The sequence below is a fragment of the Thunnus thynnus genome, chromosome 8, assembly GCF_963924715.1.
Source record: "Thunnus thynnus chromosome 8, fThuThy2.1, whole genome shotgun sequence".
Lineage (NCBI taxonomy): Eukaryota > Metazoa > Chordata > Actinopteri > Scombriformes > Scombridae > Thunnus > Thunnus thynnus.
The window spans coordinates 25,579,156-25,591,255 of NC_089524.1; the positions used below are offsets into that span (position 1 = coordinate 25,579,156).

At 41.8% G+C, this 12,100-nt stretch overlaps 1 protein-coding gene across 5 annotated transcripts in view; it reads left to right on the forward strand.

The window, feature by feature from the left end:
• The first annotated feature begins 539 nt into the window (after positions 1-539).
• dab1a (DAB adaptor protein 1a) overlaps positions 540-12,100 on the forward strand; it is a 239,738-nt gene continuing 228,177 nt past the window's right edge. For 2 of the 5 annotated variants that reach the window (XM_067597494.1, XM_067597493.1), the window contains exons 1-2: positions 544-683; positions 8,449-8,565. The gene's annotated coding sequence lies outside the window, so the exon portion shown is untranslated. Of the gene's footprint in view, positions 684-8,448; positions 8,566-12,100 lie in introns of all 5 variants that reach the window. The other 3 variants (XM_067597497.1, XM_067597496.1, XM_067597495.1) reach the window with 3 other exon arrangements.

The following is a 12,100-nucleotide window of genomic DNA, read 5'->3' on the forward strand; positions in this document are numbered from 1 at the left end:
CCCATAATGGGACTAGAGAGCCACAGACTGAAGGAAAATCATCTTCTTCATGGATGAAGGCAACTTCATCATAGAAATGGACCACAGTGCATGCTTGCTGGCAGCTGAGAGCTGTAATTAGCCTTAGAAGCCCTGCCTTGCACACCCACACAGGTGTTTTACAGTAAATTATCCTCATTAGACATAATCTCGGATTGAAGTTGAGCAGCCCCATAATGGAATTATGAATTTACCTGAGGTCACCTGCAGAAACTCAATGTACCAGTAAGAATGATGAAGGTATTAAGGTCCATTCATGTATAATAATATGCAAATTATGTAGAGCTATATAAATACTTTCTGTCCATAACTTTCAGTGACTGTAATGTGGAAAAAGAAGAGTGGTAGAGGTGCAGGCAGAGAGTGAGGGAGATGTCAATCAAGCGGAAAGGTCTGTACACGCTCATGTAGAAAAGAGGACTAATAATCAGTGAGTGAACCATGGATGTGTTGGGTCCTTCAACTAAGGTTGGAACAATAGTTGTGTCCGTAGTTTGTAAAATGGTGAACCATACGGTTCAGTAAATTGCTGGAAGGTGCTTCCCCAGCTGCAATAAATTTGTCTCTTGAATACAACAGGAGGGACTTCGCAACCAGCTTGAGGTGGAAAAGACGCTCGAAAAAATGGACATGGACGGTTAAAGGTGAGATTTATGATTTATTCTTTAGTACTTTCAAAGAATATGTTTCAGATTCACAAGGGTTTAAAGAATGATGAGCTTGAACTGAGTTAGGTGAAAACATGCCACAAGTCATAGTTTATCAGGCTAAAACATGCTGTAAGATGTAGCTAGTTTAAGGTTATTCGGCTACACAATGCTACAAGTTATAAGTTAGCTATTAGGTTAAAACATGCTACAGGTTAAAATTTATTAGGCTACAACAAACTGTAAGTATTAGTTTTTTAAGTTAAAACATGATACGAGTTCTGGTTTATTAAGCTAAAATATGTTACAAAATGTTGTTCATTGACATGCTAAATTATAGCTTATTAGGTTAAAACATGCTACAAGTTCTAGTTTATAAGGTTAAAACATGCTAACTTACATGTTAAACTTTATAAGGCTAAAACATGCTACAAGTTCTGGTTTATAAGATTAAAACATGCTAACTTACATGTTAAACTTTATAAGGTTAAAACATGCTACAAGTTCTGGTTTATAAGGTTAAAACATGCTAACTTACATGTTAAACTTTATAAGGCTAAAACATGCTACAAATTCTGGTTTATAAGGTTAAAACATGCTACATGTTAAACTTTATTTGGCTAAAACATGCTGCAAGTTCTGGTTTATTAAGCTAAAACATGTTACAAAATGTTGTCCATTGACATGCTAAATTATAGCTTATTATGTTACAACATGCTACAAGTTCTAGTCTTTAAGGCTGAAACATGATACAAGTTATAGTTTATTAAGCTAAAACATGCTACAAGTTCTAGTTTATATGGTTAAAACACTTAACAAGTTAGCAGTTTGTGCCTCTCATGTATTAGCATTACATTCGAGCCAAAGTGGAGGACATATGTATCTCTGAAATATGCAAACCCCAGGTTGTTAAACAAAATATATACCATGATCTGGGTGAATACTCTTTTCTGATTGGCTGGCAGGTGTGCGTTCCAAGCGTGTATTACACACGTAGTTTGGCTCAAGTTTAATTACCGTTCTAAATTCATCCGCTACCCAACCTGTAACCATAGCAACATTAAAGAGCACGGCTGTCAAAGCTTACTCGTTATGAAGTTTTGAAGAATGGGACGCAGCAGAGGAAAAAGAAATGGAGAAGAAAAGAAGAAACCAAGTGGAAAAAGGAACTGACACCTGAAGAGCTTAAAATGATAGAGGAAGAGAGGGATGAGATTAATACAAAAAAGGTAATAAATAAAATGGGCAGTTAATATACTGAGACTTTCTCTACTAAAAACAAAAGAAGAGACATACTCTGTGGTTATGCTCAATGACGTGAATTTTATGCCTTGGTTCATGCTGGCAGCGAGTACAGTGTGGCACGATGTCATGACAACAGCAAGCTCTTGCTTCATAACCTTTCCGTTTTTGCAAAACTTTCACCAAAAATTTTAGTGAAATTTTACATTGTTGGCAAATGACCATGGTATAAGCGGGATAATCAACTTGTAGGTGTGCCTTAAACTGATTTAAGGCACTTCGTGGAGAACCGCTTCGCGTCGGGTGGTTCATCGCCTCCACGTCATGCCTTAAAACCGTTAAACACACACCTACTCGTTGATTATCCCTCGCTCACTGCTGCTCTTCTAACCGTGTGGATAAAAAAGTATTCTCTCCACTACACAATAAAGATTTTCTTAAGTTGCAGTTCTGTTTCTAAATAAAGATGGTAGATGTTAATCTTTTTATTGTGCAGTGAACGTCATATTTAGTCTCAGATAGTTAGTTTTTATGGATTGAAGTACCACCAGAAAAGCAAGTGTTTTAACAACCTTCTGGGTTTCTCAAACATTGTGAGTATTAATCATTCGAAGAAACATCTGCTTGCCACTGACTCAAATGTAACGCTAATACATGAGCGGACAAACTTGGCAAGGTAAAAAATATTCTAGTTTGGTAGGCTAGGCAAACATGCTACAAGTTATAGTTTGTTTTATTTTCCATAAATGTTTGTTTTGTCCCCTTTCATCTGTCCGAACAAGAAAGGAATGGTCTGAGTATTCCTAGTGCTGGTTACTCAAGAGAAAGGGGACTTACTCACAGTCAGTCTCCCATACACACTCTAATGCCTATAGTGTATGTGCGTCTGCCTGCTTACAGCTACTTACCAGGGATATTATGAGGGATTAAGCCTGGAATAAATTAGAATAATTTCACTTTAGTCCTTGTACGTTTGTTTCTGTGATGTTTGTTTTAAATTTGACATTATAATTCCAGCTTACTGCTGTGGGAAAGCAGCCTAACATCTGAGCAAACCTTAATGCCAGCCACTACATGCTGTTAGCTAAGGTTCACAAAATAGACTTTATGCCAAAACCTTAGTGACTGGGAATATCTGCATGCTTTTCGTTGGCTTGAGTCCAGCTGAAATCTGTGGGCTGTACATGTTTAATGACTAACTTTGATAGCTGAGACTTGGAAATTGTAAAGAAAAACCCACAGAGCCCTTATTAAACCAAAGTACCGGCTCACATTATGCCTCAAAGTCTTGCAGATCTGCCAAGAAAATGAAGGTCCACAGTGTGCTGGTGTGTGTGTGTGTGTGTGTATGTGTGTGTGTGTGTCTGTGTGTGTGTGTGTCTGTGTGTGTGTGTGTGTCTCCCTGTCTTTGTCAAACATGCATGTAAGGGGGGAACGTGTTGAAAACTAGTGGTGAGAAACAGATTTTTTTTTCACCTACGTACCTTCTCAGTTCATCTCCCCTTCAGCTGTCCTCTCAGAAAACCCCATCTATCCATACATCCATCCAGCCTCACTCAGAGCAAGCAGTGCTGTCTGTTTTCCTTCTCGTTGCCATGGTTTCCATTATGCTTCCTGCCTGCTCTGGTTTGAAGGACAAAGCACTGATATCTAGTATTTAGTGAAGAGGGAGAAAGAGGGGCAAAACAATGAAGGAAAACGTATGCATATATGCTATACTTTTTCTTTTTTCTCACTGTTTGTTTAATGTAATGTCATATCTCATACAAATACACTCACATACACACACTGTGGTCTTCGATCCACATCCCCAGGGTCTCAGGGAAAGTAGACAGGCAGGTCTACGCCAACACTCCCCTTGGCGTCAGATGTTTAGCTCTAGCAAGCCTTATCTTTTAACTGATCAATAAGCAGGTGGTACAGCACTCTCTCTGCTCTCTGCGGGATATTCTGCAGTTACACAGGACCAAATGAGCCTTTACCGGTCTGTGTTATGCTCAACGACCGTGCTGTACACTGCCAAGCAATATATATATATATATATATATATATATATATATATATATATATATACATATATATATATATATATATATATATATATATATATATATATATATATATATATATATATATATAATAACTTGACACTCGGCACTTGATGTCTGTGAGTGCATGCGCGTTGGGTGTGTGCGGCTGCGTGTTAGTGCCATGTGTTTGTGTGGAGTCTTCAGGCTGTCAGAAATTAGGCTAAAACCGTGGACTTTATTTAGCTGACCTGGTTGGAGAGTGAGGAGGAGTCAGCAGAGATGTGCGGGGAGGGAGATGGTCATGGAGTGTGTGTGTGTGTGTGTGTGTGTGTGAAAGCAGAAAAGAAGGAAGAGCTAAACTCAGTCCTCTCTTCGCCACATGCATCACCCCCTCCACTGTGTTATTCCCCCCCCCCCCCCAAACCCCTTTTCTTATTGTAAGGTACTTAGGGCCTTCCTAACTTTTTAATAAGAGTCTTTAATAAGTCCCCAGATCATGGCTTGGTCAGTCAGGGCTTCTATTTCAACACAGCTCTGCTTAATCTCACTCTAAAATAGGTCTGCTCCCTCCTCTCTCTCTCTTCTTCTCAGCTCCTCTGCCTCCTCTCTCTGTATTTGTCCACAAGGTTGTAAAAGTATTTAATAAAATACTGGGGGATCAAGCAAGGTTGTATCGTCATCTGTGGTTTGTGTGTGTGTGTGTGTAGGTAAGCCAGCAAAGATATATACGACTGGGGATGCACCAGTTTTATTTCTATTAAGGAGGATCAACAGGAATGTTTTAAGAAGAAATGTGTTCTTACAGAAATGAAGGGCAAATACTGTAATGGTGAAGACATAGTTTTGTATAAATCTATGAATTCATCACAACCACAAATGTTACACTCATGTGAAGTCAAAATTAGGCCACATTGAGCTTTGCCCTGCTAATTGTCCCTCCTGCCAGTGATTTATTTGGCCTCTTGTGACTTCACACGTTCATAAAAAGTGACTCAACCATTACACATACACACATTGAATCGCTAAACCGTTTCCTAAAATGTATTTTCTGTACATGGAGTTCCCAGTTACCATGGTCTGCACAGTGGTGATGTGGTGTGTCTGTGTGTCATACTTTAGTTTCAGTCTCTTTGGCCTACTTAGGCGTGTTGTAAGTAGCACACTGAGCTGCTTCTCCTTTCCCCGTGGACTCAGGCTGAATAATTGAGTGGTGTTGAGGCAGAGTAATAAGCTACACTGCTGCTGTAATAACATGCTGGACACTGTGTGTGTGTGTGTGTGTGGGAGAGAGAGAGAGAGAGAGAGTGAGAGTGAGAGTGTATGTGCTCACATTGCTCGGGCACGGTAATGACTGCTATTACTCCAGGGCTGGGTAAGCAGACACATGCTGTTTAAGGAACCAGACATGTTATGTGAGCATGTGTGTCTTTGTGTTATGTCTGTATGCAGACTACAAGAGTACAGACACAATCTGTTTTGTAATCTTGGTCTCTTATGAATGTGCGCGTACTTGATGTCCTCACGCAGGAACCTCGACTGTTCTTGTGTCTAAGGCGTCCTCCATCAGAGCTTCTCACACTGATTACTGACACATAATCAGTGTCATCCTTCAAATGTCTTATTTTCATATGGAAGACTTTTTTATACTTGTTGCGTTGTCATTCATTCTGTCCATCATACTAAGTCATCAGGTTTTTTTGTCTTGATGAAGCAAAAATGATACTGTCAAACAGCCAGTCATATGTATCCTTCTAGTCTAATATGACCTCTAATCATTGTTTTTCCTGCAGTTTTTTTAATTTTATTTTTTTTAACAAGGGGGGAAACAGAAAAATGTAAATATACCTTAATTTCTTAAAGTTACTACAATGAACTTTTAACTGGTTATGAAGCAGTCTTATGATGCCTCTGTATGACCTACATAAGCAAACGAGACCATCAGTGAGAAGATTGGATATTTCTATATAGTTATTCTAAATGTCTTCCACCACGTCAGATTCCTTGCGAACTCAGACGAAACGATTTACTGCACACAGACTGGAAGTGTTTACATTACATGTAGCATTGTAGCATGAGGGAGTACAAAGACGTTACTAGGGTGATGAGAGGACATTTCTCGTTTGATAAGGTTAAAAGTAAAGTTAGACATGTCGGCTTTATGACTCATTTTAAAACAGATGAGAGAAAGAGAGAGAGAAAGCACGAGTGAGCTGAGAGTACTAGCGAGAGAGAGAGCAGTGGTGGTCGAGCAAGCTAGAGAGTGAATGAAGAGACGGAGCAGCAGTGTAGCGAGAACAAAGAAGTGAATCTGAGAAATAAAACATTTTCTGATTGTTTCACAGCGGTTACGTTCTAAAGCGCAAGCACACCCACACATCCACACAACCCTGCATTGCTGGATTTGGTGTGAATGCAGCCTTACATGTGACCCAGGTGTATGAACGGTACTAAGACAAAGTTAACTTTGTTTTACCATTGTCATATTACAATTATTAATATTAGGTCAATTATTAATCTAATTAATCTACATAGCCACAAATAGATACATTACCTCATGGCTATGCTTCCTGCAAACAGCTGTGTTTAAAAAAGAAAAATAGTATTAAAAATAAGTAGTGTCTTTCTTCCAATCGCTTTCAAAACAAACGCATGCGCAAGCCAAGATCTTTATGACACGAGGTGGTGCTCATGGGAAATGCATTCTTCAGGGCTTCTGCCAGTGTATTGCTAGCCTTGCAGCCTGCCAGGCTTGAGTTCATCCCCTGATGAGCCTAAGCATCGGGGGAAATGTATTTTAATTTAGTTTTCTTTAGATTGTACAGGGGGATGTTGTTACCTGCTAGACATTTCTGTCTGTTGCGCCTCCCATGGCCCCATGGGGTCAGCTGCAGGGTCCTCAGCCGGAGACCACCATTTGTTGATGTTTTGTTCCTTCAGCTCCAGAATATCTGAATATCAGTGGAGTGGTGGCAGGGACGTCTCCTTGCCACCCCCTGCAGCTGCCCTTTCTTGTTGTGTGAACCCCCAGTTCTTGTCTTTCTGCCTTAGCCATAGCCAAAAGCTGCCCTTCTCTGCTTCCTCAGCGAGTGCTTCTGTGGCTCTTTGGAGCTTTGCCCTTGATACCCCTACATCCCGAGGCAGCCATAGCGTTGATGTGCTGATGAAGCCCTGACAGCCTACTTCCATGGGGAAGGTGGTGGTAGTCCATCCTGCTTCCCTACACTCAGCAGCCAGATCTGAGTGTTTTGCCCTCTTGTGCTCGTGGGCGGCCTGCATTCCCTCCTCCCACGGGATGGTGAGCTCGATGAGTAGAGCAGTCTTGACAGCGGCAGACCAAAGCACTATGTCTGGCCAGAATGGTGTGGTGGTGGTCTCAGGGGGGAAATGCAACTGCTGACCGATGTCAACCATCATTTGCCAATCTTTTCCTGGTGACTGGCATCTAAGAAGGCTCTTCTGTGTTCTCTCCAGGCCTGATGAACTGGATGGAGTGTTCCTTGGTTGTGGGCTGGTTGTTGTTTGCCACTTGCCTGCAGGTTTCCATAACTTTAGCCAGCTTCCTCAGGATCTGGTTTGTGTGTGACTCTGCTGCTGCTGCGGATTGTAATGGAGCAGACACTTTCAGTTTATAATTGTAGCGTTCGTTGTCTGACTAATTATTGATAACCTATGAGAGTTTTTCATTTGATGAATGTGGGGACACAGCAATACGTTTTGCTCAGCACCAACACTCCTCCTCCCCTAAAATCAACATGAAATGAAAGTTCCTTGTAGTAACTTTAAGTAATGTAATTCAGAAGTAAGTCATTTACAATTACAAACAGGTGGTGAGACATCTTGTGTTGAATGACAGTTAGCAAAATTTCTCATCCATACTCAAAATGCAGGTACACTGGCCAAAAAAACCCTTGGCTAGATGGTTTTAATGTTAACTATGACAAACTCTGCTGATCATTATGTGGCCTAGTATGACCCCCCTTTTGTAGCTATGTTTGCAAATCTAATTTTGTTCAAGGCTTTTGTTAAAGTCAAAGCCTTGTTGTTAAAGGATGACTTAATTCTTTTTTTATAAACAATGTTTTTCTACCCCCCATTGCTCTGTTTCCTCCTCCTCCTCCTGTGTGTACATCTGATAGATACCCCCCAATGTCATAGTACACTCACCTCTGCAGTTTCTCCCCTACCAAGTACCAGTTACACTCTATAGCTGAGTGAACCTCTCCCCTGCTGTAATCTCAAACCAGCATCTCTTAGATCCCATAAATTCTTAATGCACAGTCCTAAACCTGAAATACTTCAAACCCACTCTCCAGTTTCACTCCGCCTGATCCCCCTTCATCTCTCTCTTTATGGATGACTGACTGATTGGCTGTTTGTTTGATTTTTGTTGATTTGTTATTCAAAAATAAATGATGAGCAAAATTCAGGGGTGCTCACCAGACACCTCTCCTGATGCCACCATCCTTCCTTCTGCTTTGTACCTTTCGCAGATGAAAGGTGTGCCTGTTGGTTACTGAAACATGACAAATCATGGAGAGTGGAAGAAAAACCATTTATCAGAAAGTTGGAGCTGACAACTGTTTTTTTTTCTGCAGTGTCGTACATAGGTGAGTGTGTTCTTCCTGTCTGCTTTGTGTACACTTAGAAGTGCTCATCACTTGTTCTTGTGCTCGTGTATATGAGAACTGTAGGATTAGACTCACTGTCCTTGTGTTACGTGCAACAGTCAGACAGACATGCAGACATTTCCTCGTCATTTCCCCGTCACCTTATCTGTCTTCTGTCAGTCTGTCCATGTCTCCGTTTTGTTTCTGATGTTTATCCATCGCCTCATGTTGACAACCAATATAATCCTGTCATTCAGTCACCTTGTCGCTTGGCTTTGGTTGTCCTGATAACAAAATTACCCTGTTACCCAGCTAACTAACTTCTGAAATCACACAGTCTCTCCCTCACACACTCATACACACTGAGTTAAAGCTGTCTGTGTGATGGATGCACCCTCTCAGACAGAACTGCTGTGTGTTGCATCTCAACCTCCAGCCTCACCTTCAGGCTATACCCACTACCGAGGGTGTGTGTGTGTGTGTGTGTGTGTGTGTGTGTGTGTGTGTGTGTGTGTGTGTGGAGAGAGTGTGTTTGATCACAAATACTTTTTTCTGAAAATACAATCGGGGGGAACAAAAACATATGAAGACACAGGGACTATCCCCCTTCACTTTCTCTCTGTGTCTCACTGTCTCTTTCTCACTCTCTCACTCACTCACTCATTCACTCTCACACACACACACACACACACACACACACACACACACACACACACACACACACACACACACACAGGCTCTTAGTGGCTGATAAAGACCTTTTTGGCAGAGGCTCTCCTCTGTGCTGTGGGCTCATTAATGCTCTGAGTGTGTCCCTGTGACTGAGGACTAAGCCCTCAGCTCTTATCAACAACACCAGGCCTGGTTGGCAACACACACACACACACACACAAACACACACACACACACAATGGATTATGAAGAGTGTGGATAAGTCGCCAACATCAGCTCAGATATCCCCTTACAGGACAATGATAGACAACCCCTCTCCCATCCCACTGTCACAGTCATGGATAGTGTGATAGTGTGTGTGTGTGTGTGTGTGTGTGTGTGTGTGTAAGGTTTGGTGGCAAGGGGGATGCACTGCTCTCCGACTGATCCATTTGTATTTGTTGATCCATCTGTACACAGTTCCTGTCATGGATAGGTCATTTTGTGTGTGTGCTCAGTGCAAACTTGTGCATTGTAACTTGTGCATTGTTGGGTGTGTCATCTCAATACAGGATGACATAAAAGCTTACACCTACTCTCCTTGTGGGTACTATGCATTTGTTTCCTCCAGCACACACACACAGGCACAAACTGTGGGGTTATTTACATATTTATTACTGCGCTGTGCTTGTGCTCCACAAATTGATAGTGTGTGTGTGTGTGTATGTTTGTGTGATTAACTGGGTGGTGGTGCAGAGTAATGTCACAGGCCTAGTTCAGTAAGGACAGTGTGGGAGGTTGGTGGTTTATGGCTCTTTTAAGTTGGTGTGTATGGTGTGTGAATTGTTTGTTGTTCCCATGTATTGTCTGAGCCCCCAGGCTATATCTATTCAGCATGGAGAATTAATATTACTTTATCCCCAGGAAGAGCAGAGGTGACGTACTGCAACACCCGCTACCCACCACCACTCCCTGCCACGTTCCATCACACACACACACACACACACACACACACACACGCACGCATACACAAAGACTTGAGGCATCTTCCCCTATACATGCATTAACACCAAGGTCATACTAGTGTAGTCCCCCAGGAGTTATAAGCATTGAATCTTTATATTATGGTGTCTCTTTCTTTCACATGCTGATGAGGGAACAACATGTTTACATGCAGTCATAGGAATGATCTATTTTTTTCTGATTTTAGTGTTTTTTTTTCTTTCTAGTTTGCATTATTAAAAAGTCGAGCTTTTAGGAATGTTATGCAGTGGCCTCATTTTCAATTTATGCATTTAACAAATGTTGTTATAGGTTTTCAGTGAATTTTATTGTCCCAGGGGTCATGACAATTGTTCAGCTTATTAAAGACCTTCAAGTAAAAACATGCAAATCACCAAAATTGATGTTGTAGTGTTAACAACAGTAGCAGTATTCTTTTAAATCTCTGCTCTCTTCGTTGCTTTCAGCCTGAGGCTGTTTTGGAAGATGCAGGCGACTCTCCTCGCATCAAATCCTTCTTTCCCTTCTGTCCAGCTCTTCCTCTCTTCCCCTGCTAAGAGCAGCATACGATGAATTTACAGCATACAAAAAATATTTTTATTTCATTCTTAGCTTTTTAATCTCAGCTCTCTGAACAAGAGAACAAGTGGACCGGATGTCCTCTGGTGGGTTCAGATCTAATCACGTTGAAAGGCAGCCAGTGTAGCCTGCAGCGCTCGATAATTGGTTGACCTCAGAAACACTCCAACTCTTTTTGAGGATTTGATATTTTACGGCTGATGCTAAAATGCAGACGGCTGGTACTAACGATGGTTCTCCCCGCTTTACTGTCTAATTCATCAGATGGTCCTCCCAGATTTGGACCGTTCAGGCGGCTGGCTACTTACTCACAGCTATGTTACCATTACCATGGCTAATTAAAGACTGCATCAGGGGCCTGGAGAGATGGAGAGCCAGAAAGGGCAGGTTTTTAGAGAGCAACAGTGGGAAAGCTCTGTCAGTGAACATTTGGGGAGGGGGCTGAACTCAAGGTTGCACTCACAGTTGCACTCACAGAATTTACAGTTTGTCCATTTCCTGGTCAATGATTTGTGTCAATCTTTTGCAGACTGTAGAGGCTGTAGAGTGAATATCTTTGCCTGTGTGTGTGTGTGTGTGTGTATGTGGGTGGGTAGGGTGTGGGTGGGTGTGTGTGTGTGTGTGATTGTAACCCTTCGGCGTGTCTGCTGCATGCGTGTGGTCCTTTTGTCTGTTGAGGGAGTTGAGAAGCATCTCTTTAATTTGGTTTATAATTGAATTTGGCCCATGGGCACACCATACTCTTCTGAGAGATGGAAGCAGATGAGAAGGGGATGAAAAGAAGTGGCAGAGGGAAGGAGAAGGGGACAAGAGGAGAGATGGCAAAGTGAGGGAGGGTGTTGAGAAAGAGTAGAGGTGGCATATGGATGGAAATGAGAAAATATACAGAAGGAAGGAAAGAAAGGGAGATGGAGGAGGAGGCTGGGGGAGGACATAGCATTGCATCCTCAGTTATCTGTGAGACTTCATAAGTACTGGGTGCATTGGCGAGTGGCTGGCAGTCAAGTCAATATGACATATGAATATTGCAGGAGCCATTCTCTCCCCTCCTGCCCTCCTCAATTATTAATGTCTGGCTCAGAGTTGGCTCAACTTTTACATGAGGCCTTCCTCTCCACTACTCCTGAAAACAAATGAGAAACACACAAAGATGGACAGACAGAAAAACAACAGAAAACAAAAACCCAGTGGACAGGGAGACGCACACACACAAGGGAGATGTACGGCCCAACACGGAGGCAGCGGAATGAGATGAGGTTAATCTGCTCAGACTCAAGAGAAATTAAGTTTTTCTTTGACTCGT